This window comes from Aulonocara sp. 'chitande type north' Nkhata Bay, linkage group LG23 (assembly GCF_057382095.1).
Source record: "Aulonocara sp. 'chitande type north' Nkhata Bay isolate Kocher_YH1m ecotype deep benthic linkage group LG23, A_spYH_male_GT1.1, whole genome shotgun sequence".
Taxonomy (NCBI): domain Eukaryota; kingdom Metazoa; phylum Chordata; class Actinopteri; order Cichliformes; family Cichlidae; genus Aulonocara; species Aulonocara sp. 'chitande type north' Nkhata Bay.
Window position 1 is genome coordinate 11,204,451 of NC_141365.1, and position 17,248 is coordinate 11,221,698.

At 39.7% G+C, this 17,248-nt stretch overlaps 1 protein-coding gene across 5 annotated transcripts in view; it reads left to right on the forward strand.

Moving 5' to 3' along the window:
* LOC147301269 (cyclin-dependent kinase-like 5) overlaps positions 1-17,248 on the forward strand; it is a 53,418-nt gene that overhangs the window by 7,622 nt on the left and 28,548 nt on the right. Inside the window, exon 4 of one of the 5 annotated variants that reach the window (XM_086284121.1) lies at positions 7,904-7,951. The exons of the other annotated variants lie outside the window; for them this stretch is intronic. The gene's annotated coding sequence lies outside the window, so the exon portion shown is untranslated. The remainder of the gene's footprint in view (positions 1-7,903; positions 7,952-17,248) is intronic. 5 annotated transcript variants of the gene reach the window in all.

Sequence of the window (17,248 nt, forward strand, 5' to 3'; positions counted from 1 at the left end):
CCAGTACATGTATTTAACAGGAATAATTAGATCCAAGAAAGACGTGGGGCCAGATATAGGAGGGATGGAAATAGGGAAACGTGCATTCAGTTTCTACGCAATAATCAGAATGTGTTTGAAAAGGCGACGGATTACAGTGTGTGCACCCGACATTACAGGATCCTCAAGAGTCAGCTGGGCTGGTTGTTGTACAGAGAGGAGGCGGAGGACATAGATAACTGTTTTTTTTTTTATTCAGGTGTAATCATTTTATTGTCAGCAGTAGCAGCAGCAAAGGGGTTTTTCGCAGTAGATAAATATATGCGGATGATTTATTATTCTTGCAGAGTTATTCTCCTTAAATATTTATGCAGACACAAACGGGATAAAAGATTTGATCTTAATGCTGAATGTTTGCTTCTCTGGCATTGTTACACGATTGTGATAACTGCGTGCTTCCTCATCATATTAATAACCGTGATTTGTGATCCTTTTGGCGTCTCTTTACGAAAGATTGTTGATCATTTACTTCATTAATGTGTCTTGAACATTATCCTAAACACTGTGTAGGACATTCGAATGACTAGTTGTCATGATCGATTCTGCGGTTTACTCCTACAAGCCAAGTGTATCATATTAAATGGGTTTTTGAGACGTCCTCAACATCACTAGTGGGATTTTTTTAACCTAACCCGATCTTGTTTGTTTAAGATAAACAACCTTTGAGCAATTTTCTTCAGATATTAGCGGTGAGCAAATGCTGACTTCTATGTCAGCAAATGCTGAGCAGGAAGTCTGTTTACATAGTCGCCACCGAGTAAAAAAGATATATAAAGTAACCTATTATCGTATTACCGTATTACCGTATTACCGTATTTCCTGTTCTGCATATGCCACTACACTTTCAAATAAAGAGGTGGGCGTATGTACAGGAAAGGACAGAGAGAGGTGATTTCCCTAATATGGTCACCTCAGGCACACAGCTCCACCCATCTGCTACTTAAACCTTATGCTTATGAGGGGTGGCCAATGAGAAGAAAGGGGGAGAATTTTTTTTTTAAACAGAGGACGAAGTGCAGGGCTATTTAAAGGCCCAGTGTGAAATAAGCAATGATTATTTTTAACTGTGATTCATGCAAAGCTACCCTAGTAGAGTCCAGGTCTAGTAAAACCTGAAGCTGGAAATGAGCATAATGGGTATCTTTGAGTTGCTTTAGCCTGTCTACTTTTTTTTTTTTTAATTCATATTTTTATTAAGGTTTCAAAAGCAGGCATTCACAGTATGTACATCATGTAAGCATTCTTCATACTTAGGTTATCTGCCTTAAATACTGAAATAGTATTTTAATTTACATCCAAGTCATAAGGGAAGAATACTTACAACGATAGAAGTAATTGAAACCATCACATAATCCGAAAATCAAAAAACAAAAAACAAAACTAACAAACCTAAGAAAAGAGAAAAAAAAAAAAAAAAAAAAAAACACGGATGTGTTGGTATGGGGTGATCCTATAAATATATATACATACATCATAATTATTGGTTTGTAATAGTAAAATCTGGCCTATGAGGCGTGATATATTTAACCCAGTTTTCCCAATATGATGTAAATTTCTCCAGCTTGTGGTTAACAGAAGCTGTTATCTTTTCCATGTTATAAATTTCCATTGTGATTTCCATCCATGTACTTATGTTTGGGCTCTCTGGGGATAGCTTTAGCCTGTCTACAGTTGCTCCTTTTCATGCTGTGTCTGATTTAATCAGTGTCATGTCTGCTGTCATTGATGCCTGCTCTGCTCTGTGTGGGGCTCTTGCTGCCGCTCTCCGCCGCAGGCTTTTCATGCATGCATGTGGAAGGGCGGGAAGGTTCAGAACAGAGCCGTACAGCTAAATATAAATCACTGCAGATGGAAATAACAATCTTCTTTTGACTATAGTGGCCCCGACTGAAATAGGCTCGACAGAATCACCTCATACCTTACAGGGACCCAGTTGTTCTCAGTAATGCTTTTGCACTCTCCAGCTTCACTCACTCTTGTCGCTGCTCTGCCAAATGTTGCCACAGCTTTTTGATAAAGAGAGTGCTCAGAGTAAAACTGCAACATGCTGCTGTGTCAAGAGGGTTGAGCACACAGAGACACAGAGGAGCTTTTGTCTTGTACTTCTGGCTCCTTTGTTATTATTTTCTTGTCGATTTAAATAGATAACCGTAAGAACACGCCTGGGTTCACTAATTCATTTTTGGCCACTCTTTTGGGAATGCAGCCCATCATCATGGTGTGAGGAAATGAGGGGGCTACCAGATTCATGGATGCCGCAGCTACAGATCCACCTTTTGCCAAGTGAGCCACGAGGATGCTTCAGGACTTTTTCTCTTGCCTGCTGATGCTTGATAAAGCCCTATGAATTATGCTAATTTATTGTAAGCTAATTAAGAGGCTTAATCACGCTGATGTCGCTTAAAAGATGTCACAGTGCAGCTGTTTTTTTAAGCTTTAAAGGTTCAAGCTGAAACAGATTTTTTTTTTTTTTTTACCAAAATGCACATTTTCTGCACACAATGATTTTTGTGACTGCCCTTGAGGTGTGACCTATGTGAGCTGCGGAGGCTTGAGACAGACGTGTGTTTGAAAATGCATTTCTATGATGTTTTATCCAACAGTTACACGAGGGATAGGCTTTTATAGCTGTCCAGAAAGGCCACTCTTCAAGGTGTCTGTAAAAAGCTAGTGTGAAACAATAGTCATTTAACTGAGGTTGACAGTTCAGACCAAAAGTGACAGAAATAGTTATAATGAATGAAACTTGATCTGATGACTGATGTGGGAAAGGTGTGGGAGGTTTCCAGAGCTCCTCTATTGAGCCACTCTTTAGTCCTGGTATATAGATTTGAGTCAGTTCTTGGTAGTTATGAAGAAGTTAAATCTAGAACTAAAAGTAAAAGAAAAAGAACTATGAACTGTTTGTGTTGTCACGTTATGTCTGTCTCTTTATCAGTCGGTGGATATTGAGCAGCTTGATGTAGCACTTTTTCTCCACTCCTCTTTTTTCACTTCAAACTCATTTTTTCTTCTGTTGCATATCATTAACTTCCCTTTGCTCTCTCTCGTACACACCTGTCAATATGTTAACTTCACTTCAGTTTTATTTATATAGTGCTTTAACAACAGTAATCTCAATATGCTTTTTATAGTAAGTGAAAACCCTACAATATAAGAGGAAAAAGCCCAACAATCAGACAGTCATCTAAGAATAAACACTTGGAAATGGTGAGGAAGAAGAACTCCCTTTTAACAGGAAGAGACCCTGTTGCTATAGAATCAGGGTCCCCTCTTTTCATCTCTGATGTGTTTATATACCACTACTAGTCATGATGGTTTGCTGCTTCTCAGCAAGGATTGTTTTGTTTGAGGTCTATTCCTGTTGAAGAGTAGTTCTTCCTCCCCACCATCTCCAAGTGCAGTGTGGGGTTTTCTCTATATGTTCTGAAGTAAAATCCGACAATATTTAAATGTCTTGAGATGACTAGCATTACATAAATGAAATGTAACTAAATATTTTATTTATATAATGATACTTCAATACTAACAAGTCAGGTTTCTGATTCATGGTCAGTTTCATGGTGAGAGTAAGTGCATAAAGAAAAGTTTGGATGTGACTCCAGGGTGCAAAAACCCCACCGCTATGAGTTTGATATTATTCTTTTAGTAATATTCAGCTGATATTAAAGAATGTTGATAAGCTCGGGTAAGCAAATTACTCTGATTGAGCGATAAGTTAAAAAGTGAAATTAACAAACTAAGTCCAATATTAATTAATATCACATCATAAATTCTTTTTGCTTTCTAATCTGTATAAATGACAATAAGAAGATTGTATTCTTTAATGCCTACAGTAAAATTAAGTTATTACTGGACTTTGATTGGTTGCATATCATTTGTATCTTTTCTTCAAAATTAAAAATCTGTAAATTTGCAAAAGCACATTTCGAACTTGGCGATAAGGTTTATTCACACTGTTGACGAAACTGGGAATATCAGGACTGGGAGTGGAAACTGCCAGTGAAACTTGCACAACTTTGACCTCACATGTTAAAAAGGTATGTTTGCTCAACGGAGATCACAGACCGAACTCCCACACATGCGGCTCTCATCTGACACACGCACACACAACAATGTTTAATGGACGAGTGTTCATATGATTACTGCACGTGAGCTTGTGTTTTTGCTCTAAATGAGTGATGTGTTATATTTAACCGCAAACCTTAACGTCATCAGACCAGTCTAGTGCATACTGGCGTCTAATATATAAAATACCCATACTATATTGAAGTCTATCACTGAGAACCTTAATGGAAGAAGAAATGGTTAAAACTGGGGATAAACATGTGACACACTTTCTGTTTGCCATGTGTTGTGTTTTAAGACTTCCCACTAAACTCTGAGACGGGGTGACTTACAAATGAAACTCTTTGTTGAAACTTATCTGAGTCAAATACAAAGGCTTCTCTCTGAAAGCTAATCTAAATCCTGGATAAGGCCTCTGCGTGGCCTTGTACACTGGTGTTTTTGTAGCACGCGACAGTGTGTGGACTGTGGAAGCAGGAATTTAAACATAGCAGTGCAGAATATTTGTTTAAGCAGAGAACATCTCTTATACTACACACCCACGAACTGATTTCTAAAGACAATCAAACCAAAAAAGAGGTAAAAGATGGACAGGAGGGTCATGTCTCCTTTAATAATAATCAGTTAGAAGCAGTGAATTATCTGTTTTCGTCAATTATAAAGAAATTGACCTTCTACATGAAAAGTCACGGCCCTTGAATGCAGCGGCGTCAGCTCGATGCTTTAATTGGATTCCAGTCAGACTCACGTGAATTTAAATGAGTCATTCTCACAACAAAGACATATGCAAACGATATATGACTCAGAAAAATGTCATGGGTCATGTTGGGACCTTGTGCACCTTTCTATCAATCAAATATTGATATTCAAAGCTGTTTTCAGTTAAGTAATATTTCATGCTGTGTGTGCAGGGGTTGAAGAAACTAAAGAAACTCAGCTTGTCCGCTCTCCATATTGGAGCTTCTCCTCTCTGTGATGGAACTTGAAACAATAAAACTTTATTTATAAAATAAAACATGTCTACAGCTGGGCAGTGTGAGCGAATAATTACATTAGTCTATATGAAATATGCCCAGATTTGTCAACACACCCAGTCTGATGAGGCTTTGGAGCACATCTTTATTGAAGTATGTGTGCCTTCACTGAGTGTTGTTTTTATATTGTAACATTTATTACAAACTTCTTAAATCCTAACCCTGGCAAACACCCTCCACATTATAATAATTAAAAACAAAGACTGCAACAGCTGAATGGTGTGGAAGGTTACAGTGTAGGGTTAAGTTAAGACATTCATTTTCTGCAGAAGTCTAAATCAGGCATTAGTCGTAGAAATATAGCTACATGGCGCAGACGCAACTGCTGTGATTGGCCTGTTCAGTACTGTTGCACTTCCTGCTATTTTTTGCAGCAGTTTTTCAATTTGTCTGTGAAAGAATAACAATCAACTTTTCAATATAACGAAAAATAATCACAACGGACTCACAAATGTCGGCAGATTCCGACATTAAATTGTTGAAACTACTAGGATGGATGTGAGGGAATGACAAAAGTCCCATCATGTTTGGTTCCATCATGGCTGAACTGCATAGGAAACACATGGACACAAAAACAACATGGATCACTCAGAAAGACTCACAAAACAGAACTAAAACAAAAATGTAACTAAAATAAACAAATGTGCTGTAGAAACTGAAATGAAACTGAATTCAAATCAAAATAGAAACAAAAACTCATCACAAAATACGGAATTATATATAACTGATGACAAGACAAACTCCTTTTGGGACTTTTTAAAAATTAGCTGGCAGAAACAGACACAGCTCCTCTCTGGGGCGTCTCTGGTCTCTTCTGTTCCCCCATCCCATCAGGCTGTTAGTTACTATTACCCAGCATGCCATTTGCTGCTTTCATTTTGTAACTGTGCAGAAAGAAATGGTTTATATTTCGCAAATTAAAATGTCTCATAAAGATATTTTAATCACATGACTGGGAAGAGTCACAAACACAGGTTTCCTATTAACACACCCTCTCATACTACTAGTTACTAATAATGAATTTAAACCGCCTAATAAGCCACAAAAGCATCAGTCTTTAAGAAATTCACATCATGTGTAAAACGATGTAAACTGAGAATTTCACATAAAAATGTATTCAGATCGGATAATCATGATGCTTCATATGTAATTAACACCATGGGAACAAGCAAAACATTTTATTTTTTAATAAAGTTGTGAAGTTAGACATGATATATAATTATTAAAGCATGTTTGCATCTTAGACCAGCGAGTGTCTAACTCAGTTTCACTGGAGGTCAGACACTGACATGCTTTAATTCACTGAAAATATTCAGTGACGTACAGTCTGGTCCACATAAAGAACTCATGAAGCAACATAATGATTACAACAAGCTGCTTACCACACAGCCAACTCACATCTACCATCTATTCACAAGCTTGAATGTGACAGATACTGGCAGTAAAGTGTATTCAACGTCAGAAAATACATCTGGATGTTCAGAGAAAATAATAAAGTCTCAGTTTCATTCTTGCAGATATTTCTACAAATCTCACAAAAATGTAAAATAATGGTCTAGTTTAGCTTTTAGCTTACCTTACAGCCGTAACTATAAGCTAACATTAAAACAACATGTAAATTTTTGCAGTGTGACTAAAATTTCCTGACTCAGCTGCTTTTTCTTCGCTGTAACATTTGATCAAAGAAACATTTTGCTGTATTCAAACTCCTCTTTTTTAGTTTCAGCTCCCTGTGTGCTTTCAGACTAATAACACAAATTATAATTTTTATGGCTAATAGATGCAGAGCTACTCGGGTTTGACGTGTCCACAAAGATAGAAAGCAAAAATCATCACTACAGACTTATTTGTCAAATATCAATAAACCTTTCAGGGAAAGTGTTCCTGTCAGAGCATCAATACGATCTGTATGTCTTAGGAGTCTGCAATGATTGCAGCATAAAGGATACAGCAGCACAGGTGTGAGTGCGTGAGGTGTCATCTTCCTCTTCTACAAAAACATCAACAAACAGGCGGCTGCTTTCCACGTCAAAACATAACTTAAAACCACCTGGTTTGTTTTTGTGGATGTTACGTTGGCCCGTTATGCCTGCATAGGCCATGTATGAAGTACAATCACATTACTGCTGACAGAATAAATGATGAACAAGCACAGAAACAGCAGGTGTGAGGTGTTTATTACCAAATAATGTCATTAAATTCTTTTTTTTCTCATTTCCTGTAACCTTCATTCAAAAAACATCTAACGTTTTAGCGACAGATGCACAGGTAAATTGCACATGTTCAGAAACATAATTTAAAGTTAGTACAATATACTAAAAACAACATTTTAATCTCCTAACCCTTATGAAATAAGACAAGCACAGCTATAAAAATGTAAAGATTTACTTTTCCAACTACAGTGTGAATAAGAGGGGCAGCTAGTTTTAGAATGAGCTGAGTTTTTAAGCAGTGGCATATTTAAATTTAAAACACGTACTGTATTTTGTAACATTTTACAGTTGCTTCATTATTCATTTCAGCGCTCAAGATCACATGACATAAATGCTTCATGATTTTTTCTTTTGCATTTTTTTTTGCATTTTTTTGCATTTCAGTTCAAAAGAGTCCAGAGACTGTGTGAGTTGCACAGAATATTTAGCTTTCATACTGTTATATAATGTGGAGTAAATTATGCAGGATATAGAAGTCCACAGTTGTGACATTATTTCCTGGCAAGCCTCTTTTCCCGTAGTAAGATCAGGTGTATTTTTGACTTTCAGACTTGCAGCTGTGAAATTTTGGAATAAAGAACGGCAAAAAAAAAGAAGGTAAACCTATCATTATTTTATTTGAAAGGGTCGTTTTTAGTACATGGATGAAAATTGTCAGCCGATTGCTCCCTGTAGTCACTGATTGCAAATTGAACATATTAAGCTTTACTGTGTTTCTTCCCTTGAGATGCTCTGCAGGCCTTCACTGCGACTGCCTTCAGTTGGGTCTCTCTGCATTCAGTCTTGTCTTCAGTAACTGAAAAGCATGCTTTGTTGGGTTTGAGATCAGGTGACTGACTTGGCCTTTGAAGAATATCCCATTTCAAGCAGCCCAAGAGTTTCTGTCCTAAAACTCACTCTTGCTGTTCTCTAGCTGAGAGTATAGCACCGTACCCTCTATCCTGCTACTTTATCAGCAGTCAGAATAAACGCCGGTGACCCGGTTCCCCTGGCAGCCATACATATCTGCATTATATCACTTCCTCCACTATGATGCGGTATGTTCGGATTAGGAGTCGTTTCTCTCCCTTTCCAAACTTTCCTCTTCCCATAATTCTGTTACAAGTTCATCTCAGTTTCATCTGTCCAGTGGTTAGCACCTTCCTCTAAAGCACCTGTATCTCCATTCATGAAGGCGTCTTTCGATTGTAGATTTTGAAACCTTGACATTTCCCTGAGAGTGTTCTTGACTTGATTGGATGCTATTTTTTGGAACTGTGGAAATAATTCTCTTATCGTGCACTTTAATTGTTTTCTGTGGCCTTTTGGACCTTTTAGTGTTGCTGAGCCAGTCCATTCATTCTTTTTAAGAATGTACCAGATTCTTGGTGTGGCCACTCGTAAAGTTTTTGTTTTGATTTTGTTGTTGTCCTAATGATGACCCCGCACATTTGCATTTGCACCTTATCTCTTTAGACTTTGAATTTAAAATTAGAATGAAAAACTCTTAAGTACAAATTTGACGTCTGGAATCAACTTGAAATATTATGTCTGCTTCATTTGTCATGAAATAACAAGGGTGCAGGCTTCACCTGGCCCTGAAACTGCTTGTCAGTCAATTGTCCAACAGTTTTTGAGCCATGAGAAGAGATGCTAATGATATGTTGGCATGAAAATCAAAGGGAAAGACAGGCTTAAGTTGATTTTGACAGGTATCTCCATGCATTACTTGACATGCAAGAAGGATCTGACAGCTAAGTAAACAAGTAAATTAATTTCCCTCCTGCAGTAAGTTGGCACTTTCATTAATTAGTATGAGGAAACTTTGCGGACAATAATAAATGCTTTGCATGGGTTGAATTGAATTGGGTTGAAACAGGTTTTGTGATCTGAGGGTTAAGAACAGAGCGAATGTTCTACTGAGTAGCAGAAAGCATCACATGATCACATGAGTCATCCTGTTAATAGCAAGTGAACACGAACATATGTGGCACATGCCAGGGCACAATGCTTGCTTCTTATGGTGAAGGCTCCTGGCAGCTCCACTGTGGCGTGGGGTTGTATTTTCCTGGCATGGTTCAGGTTCATAAAACCCCCGAGGGCCGGAGATTGATGCCAAAAAGAAGTCGTCCTTAGCGAATATGTTCAGGAAATGGTGGAGGATCAGTCAGTCATTTTTCACTAGGATACAGCCGAGTGAGACCATATATCACAGCCTGTTAATGCAGCAAATGCCACCTCACTGCCGTTTTAAAATATTTGGTATTAAGATGAATGTTTGGTGTATTGTTTGCAGCCTCAGGCTCAAGACTTGGGTGCCAGCTACCGTGGTACTGTGGGTGCCTTTGCTACCAATCAAGTCGATGACTAGAGCATACATATAAAATTTTAATCAAATTTGTACCACAGTGAGGTTTTACATCTATCTGCTCTCTGTTTTTTAGTAAAGAGTAAATTATTCACTAAAATGTCTCCCACTCTCAGACGCTGAATTTTTAAATAAATGTTTAAAAAAGTTCTTAAACACGGGCTGTGTGGGGTTATTCGCATTAAACTGCTTTTTGATGTGTTTGCAATAGAAAAGCACCTCAATCAGGGCCACAGTAGGACCAAATAACATTGTTATTTCACTCTACGCTCATTTATATTTACACGGGTGCAGAGAACAACATACTTACCTTCATACAACAGCGAGAACCGAGCACACACTAGTCCAAGCATCAGTGACATCACGTGTGAAAGGAAGAGATGGGTTGCAAAGTTGCTTGCAGGTGCACAGCAACTATTGGCAGACTAAAGCAGCTTTAGTAGTGTATAAGAGGATAAAGAGATCAACTTTAGCTTTGGGATATTAGTTGATATGCCAAGATTGTCTGACTGAACTAACTAAAGATTGTGCTTTGCCACCCCACATGTACTGCCAGCAGTCATGCATGACTAAATGATGTAAGGCCAAGGCTATATGGGGCATCATCCCATCTATAAAGGCTATATTTTTTAAAACAATAGAAAGAAGCCTCTGGTATATTTTAAAATAGATGTCTGAATATAAAGTTTTCCATACAAAACTTACAATGTCCACAGGTCCTCCATTTGTCCACCTCTGGACGCCCGGCATATATCCATACAGTGGTTACACTTGTCCCATACTTCTGCGAACATGACTTGTGCTACCTACCAGCAACCATGTGAAACCTCTTGCTAACAGTGCATGTCTCGATTGTTATCAGTGAATGGCTGTGGAATAAAAGCACAAATCCGACGATGATTTCTTTTGGATACACCCTGTATAATCCAGGAGATTTTTATCTGTTTATTTTATTAGGGTATAAACTATATAAGCCTTAGTGAACCCAGGTTTGACGCTGCTGAGCTGCAGGTTTAAATCTTTGCATTACTGGCTGTTGATTGATTGATTTTCTTTTTTTCCCCATATCATTAACCAACACAAAGCCTGACTTTTAGATCGTAACACGGCACTTTTAGTGGGGATTTTGCCTATTGTGTTAATTCACCTTAAGCTTTTTTCATGCCAGTTCATGTCATGCTGTTTCCATGACAGAGGTGGGTATTGTTTAATACCTACCTCTGAGTGCACAGAAGCAATTAGCAGTGGCGGCTTTGGCTTTGAAAGCATATGCTTTTAAACTGTGAGGTTACTCTCAGAATAGCACGTTTATTTATTTTTTTGCCTTTTGACCCTCCACATCTGACCGGAATCTGGCACCCTTGTATTTTTGCACTGTGGCTTCATGCTAGAAAGTAGACTGTGAAGGAGTAACACTAGGTGTGATGTCTAATTAGGTTGTGGCCACAAGTGTAATACGTGGTGCTCAAACATATTTAGCTTATAGAGTCATTTAAGACGTTTTTTTGCTGTGTGATTCATGGATAATTTACTCTTTAATGCTGTGTCACTTTGCCTACTGAGACAGAAATCTATTATCTGCTGGAGATTAGTCGTGTTTGCATTGCCTTTGCCTGTAACTTGCCATGCTGCAATTCAAAAATTAGCAATTAGTGTATTGACTAGATCTAACAGGCCCATCAGTGTTTTAGGAGCTGCCGTGTAGCATCAAGTGAGTCACGACCACTCTGCAGTCATCTGTTGTTTGTCCTATCTTAATCATTTTTTTCATATTATCTTTTATTTTAGTACTGCTTCAAGTCTTCTTCTTTTTTTTTTCGAGATTATATAACTGCTGGTGCTTTTTCCGCCAATAATTGAACTGATGCAGTAATTTTTTTCCCTCCCATATAAGCTGTCAATAACATCTAGATTTATTTAGTGGGAAAAAAAATGTCTACCGCCCCATTTGAAGCGAACAGTTATTTTTGCACCCAGTGAACAGAAACTGGGACGGAAGAGGAAAAACAGGACTTTCACAGCATTAAATGGGTCACCTTGAGTGGAACACTTGCCTATGTGGTCCTATTAGGAGCCAGAGAGAGAGAGAAAGACAGAGAGAGATGTAGAGGGGGCACATGTTTCCTGTCTGAATGTTAAAGTTGTAACTGTCTCCTGATAGATGGAGGCTATTTAAAGTATAAATCTGAAGCTTTGTCAAGCGCAGACTGTTGGTGCAGCCTTTTGTGTGCGCACGTCCTGGATATGGGCTTTTTCTTTTTGTCACGTGTTTATACATTACAGAGCTCAACGTGCACAGAAAGCACTACCTGGCTTCAGCCGACTTTAACATGCAGTTTAGTTTTAGTGAATCATTTACCTAAAGTTCCTTTTAGCTTTTGCCTTGACCCCATTTATTCAGTCATTGCCCAGCCCTGCACAAACACTTTTCACTAGTACCATAAAGCAAGCCAACCCAGTTTACTTTGCAAGAGTGCATGTTAGGATTAAATTCACTTATTATTTATTTAAATAGTGCCAGATCAGCTGTCATTTTAAAGTGCTGCATAATGTTAGGTGAACACCCTACAATATTCAGAGTTTCCCACAGGATTGCATTGTGGCAGTATCAAAGCGGAGGGGGCATATGCACTCGCAAGCACTCATTTAGCAGCAAATGAACCTTCAAACTAAGAGCGAGCAGATTGTCTAACAGTGACGTTATTGTCTTGGGCAAATGAAAAGTACTAATATATCACAAATAAGGCCCACGTAAAGCCGCTAATGTCACAGAGAGAACCCCGGTGAGCAAGCGTTTGGTGACAGTGGGGAGGAAGAACTCCATTTTAACAGGAAGATACCTCTGGAAGAACCCAGCACAGGTAGGAGCATCCATCAACCTCAAACAGCTGAGGTAAGCGAGAAGAGGAACATACAGAAGTGAAAAGAGGAAGAGAGATGCTCAGTGGATCATAGGATGTGCACCAGCAATTTGAGACAATAGCAGGATGATTGAGTAATAGTTCTGGGTCACCTGATTCAGCCCTCACTATAAGCTCTGTCGAAAAGGAAAGTTTTAATTTTAAAAGGAACCCTTTCTATGCTTCTTTCACTTTATGGTGACATGTTTAATCCAACTAAGGCTATGCAAAAGCTTTATTTACACTACTGCATTGACTCCTTGTTCAAGTGGAGGCCATTTTTTCACTTTTGACCTGGTTTCTCTGCTTTGCTCTCCGATCGCAGGTGAAACTGTGCATGCTGGACTTCGTGCTCATAAATACTGAACAGCAGGTTATTTTACTGAAACTCAGAAAGGAGACAAGGCTTTAGGGCTATCGGAGTCTAAACACATATTTCAAAGCTGTAAAAATAAAAACAAAAACAAAACAAAAACAGTAAATGTCTTCACTGGCAGAAGGCACAATAATAATGCCAAGGACAATCTCACATTTTATTTCACAGAATCATTATCCTGCAGCTAACCTTAATCCAATTCAATTTATGCAGCACCAATTCACATCGACAGTCACCTCATTGCTTTTTATTGTAAAGTAAAAACAACAGAATATTAGAAAGAAAACCTCAATGATCTACCAATCCCATTTGAGCAGCACTTGGTGACAGTGGGGAGGGAAAACTCCCCACTTTTAAGGAAAAACTTCCTTAACAAGAAGAAAACTAACAGACCCAGGTTCAGCGAGGGTCAGACATCTGCTGTGTTGCTGCGGTGTGACGGAAAAGAAGACAGCATAAAGTGTCCAAGGACTCCTCGGGTTACTCTACCTACACCATATATTACCAAACAGACCAATCAGAGCTGGTGAAATCTCCAACAGTGAGACATGTGAATGCACCTATACAGCGAGGTCTTGATGGAGACTTATCCTTCAGGAGTTTGAATGTGAGAAGAAAGATTGAACTTCTAAATGAAGAAAAACTAATTTGGGAGAAATATCACATCTAATTTCAGTTACTTTCAGTGTTTTGGATCAGCTAAAGGCTGTATAAGGATTTGTGGGACTGATGTTGCATTTTAAAATGAAGAAAGAGGATTGATTGACACTTTTAGCGTAGGTCCTTCTTACTTTTTTATGCCTTTTAGATAGTCCATAGGAGTTATCTCCAGGGACGTGAGGGGCTATCATTGAACATCACCTAGAGTCCCCTGCATTGTCTGAAGTGCTGGCTCAGCAGCCTTCTGTACAGAGGTGCTCACTGGGCCAAAGAAGGAAAACTCTGGCTCTTTGTACAGTATCAATAGTTCTGTTGGGGCAAAATTAAAGCTGCAACCTAAACATTTTTCACCAGCCTCTCGCTTTGCTTTGGGGTAATTTTTCTGCTACCATTGAACATTTTATTGGCTTTGCACTTGGAGCATTTATCATCACGGAGAACTACAGAGCTGTTATTACCAAATCTCACAGCCTGGCGGTTCACGTTTGATCTCCTTGTTTGGACAGTTGAGCATGGGATCTTGACACTAATAATATGAAGCTTTACAAGCCTGTGACACAAAACCAATGCTCCTAATGCTGGGTTCAGTGTTGTAGTTTGCCACAGAAGATCGGCAGCAAACACTTCAAACCAGATGGAAAAATGATGCACAAAGTAACACGGCAGAGTTATGACTGCATCCTCCACTGACTAATTGTGGAAAACACAGGAGATGACTGATTTAATCAAGATTATGAACGATGAATAACTTAATTTAATTTGACGTCTTTTATCAGTTCCAGTGGGTGAGATTTGCATAGTTACAAAACCGATTTATCAGTGTCTGGAAGTGAAAAATAATCCCACAGTGGGAGCTTTAATCACAACCAAAGCGACATCACAGGCGCCGTATATTTCCAGATGTTTTTAAAGGCGAAACAAACAGCTGCTGCATTTCTGGTTCGGGTGTGGCCAGAAATTAAAAGTAAACAAAAGCTGGTGATCTTCCGTTTTTATGGGCCGATGATTTTTTTTTTTAGTAACCGTATAAACAATGAAAGATGGTGGATTGGCCAGATGCTGGCAGATGTGTAAAAATAACTCGTTTGGTGGCGGATATGGCGGAGCTGCCACAAGAGGCCAGGTGGATGAGGGAAAGGGGAGGCAGGAGGAGAGACCCGAGGCGGCCGCCGGTCCGAGTGTCAGGTGAACTGAACTTCAGGTAAGAAGTTATGACCTGCAGTCTGTCTGGGTCAGATATAAACCAAGTTTAGTTGGAGTTTATTTTCGTTGTGCTGAGTTTTTACAGTCAGTTACAATAACTCGTACTGCGTACTAGCTAGCATGACGGAGTTTCTATACAGCTGGGTGGGTGCTATGATGTTACTGATAGTGAACTTTATTTTATTCACAAGGTTGGTTAGTAAAGTTGCCAACCGTGCCATAAAAAACGGAATCATCCCGTATTCAGAGAAAATATTATGCGTTTCATATTGAGCTGAAAAGGAACATAGTTTGTCCCGTACTTCAGTTGGCATGGAAAAAGACACAAAGCTGGATTTATTCTGTGTCTTTACCTGCAGCTGCCTCTTCTTCTCTCGTTCAATCATGAAACTGATCATTGATCAGCTGATCTCTCTTGTTTGTTTATCGCCGACTTTGCGCCAGAAAGAGGAAACCAGCGGACGTCAGCTGTTGTTAGGATTTATTTAATATTAATTTCCAGTATCAGCTGATATTTGCTGGAGCCACAGCCGTAAAAGCTGCTGGTCATGATATCTTTTTTTTTATCTGGTGAGAGGGAAACATGAAGATGAAACCAGGAGATGTTCTTACTGAATCATCAGAGCTGAACAGGTGATGGAGAAACAGGTTTACCTTTTAGGTGACATGAATGGGTTGAAGGGAAGTTATGAACTGTTTCTGAGAGACAAATAACACCAGGATCCTTTTTTTTATGTAGCTGACAGCTGGTAACTGTGCAGGGGCGGGTCTAGCAAAGTGTTGCCAGGGGACCAGGTAGGGCATTAACAGGGAAAGGGGGGCACAAAGAAATGCTTTTCTTTCTTATTCTCATTTAAAATGTCTCGCTTTTATTAAATAATTATCTGAATCTTACAACCAAAGTTTTTATCTTTATACCAACAAGACAGTGTACATCACTGTCACAACAGCGTTTGTTTTCATTCAAAGGCTTTATGGCTTTTCCTATAATACCTAGTGGGCCGGTCTCTAGTCAAAATGCCCAGGCCGGTTTTTTGTCCCAGTCCAGCCCTGGGCACGACACGCAGTGAACTAATCTGAGAGGGTGCATTAAAAAATGAATGGCCGGGTCAGCGGTGCACATCACAAATTAGCTCGCATAGACACATAAGTTGTGCCGCTTCTTAATGATGGTATCTTAGCTAACAACCCCAATTATCAGATTCAACTTGTAATTGGCTAAAAATCACTTAGCCTACTGGTGAGACGGACGTTGCTAGCTGTCAGTTTTTTCAAGCGATGTTGAAATTTCCACATTCCAACACTTCAAATGCTTCAGGAGCTCTCCGCTCAGTGCAGCAACTGTTGATATACAGCGTTATTAAATTTATTGCTAATGCAATTATATGGCACATTGACTTCTGAGGAAATTTTAGATGGCACTCGTCATCAAAAAGGTTGCCTACCCCTGTTATATCCAAAGCCGACCTTTTGTACGCTGCTGTTTTTGGTGATGATCATCATGTTATGGTACCTGTCATGCGCCGTGGTGCGCGGGCACGAAAGGATCCAGGCGCAGACTCCGAGCTAACAAAAAGACACTTTATTAAAACAACGAAAGGCGACCCGGGGAAAGTAGAGAGCAAAACAGAAACTAAAAATCCGGGGAAACAATGACACGAGGAAGCCGGGATCGGGACGGCGGGGGGCTGCAATAGAAAGGGGAGATGATTACTAGGGAGCCAGGAAGCGGGGAGAACATATCAGGACTGAGTTAGAGTAGGGGCTTACGATAGAACGGAACCGTGGGAGCTCGGGAGGGAAGTGTGGCAGTCCGTGGGGGCAGGAAGTCCGTGGAATGGCGAGTGGGCCAGGTGAGCGCCGCGAGATCCAGTTGAGCCGGAGGACAGGCAGGTAGCAGACGCCGAGTAGAAATCTGGACAGAAGTAGGCAGGTTAAACAAAGTTCCAAGCAGAAGAGAATGCACACTTTTCGTGGAAGTCTGGTTACCACTGTGGGGATGACTACGGACTGGCGTGGAGCATCCGTCAGCGCCGGATTAAGTGGATCTCCATGTAATCACCGGGATGGAGAGCAGGTGTGCTAGTGATGGCCCAGCCCGGGGGTGTGGCTACCCGAGCATCACGCATTCCACAGACCATGACAGTACCTGGCCTTAGGAAACATCAAACAGGTGTTTGTGCCATCCGGGCGGTGGGAGAGGGACTGTGCTCGTAGTAAATAATCATTTACCCAGCTTGGTTTCTCTCTCACATGAATGAGCTTCACAGTCCATCGCCACATGGGAATTCCTACAAAGCTTAAAATAAAAGGCAACTCAGAAAGGTTCAGAGCGCCTGGTGTTCTGCGCCGATCCCTACAACATTAACATGCTGTCATAATGAACTACAAAACTCTTTTGACTGTTA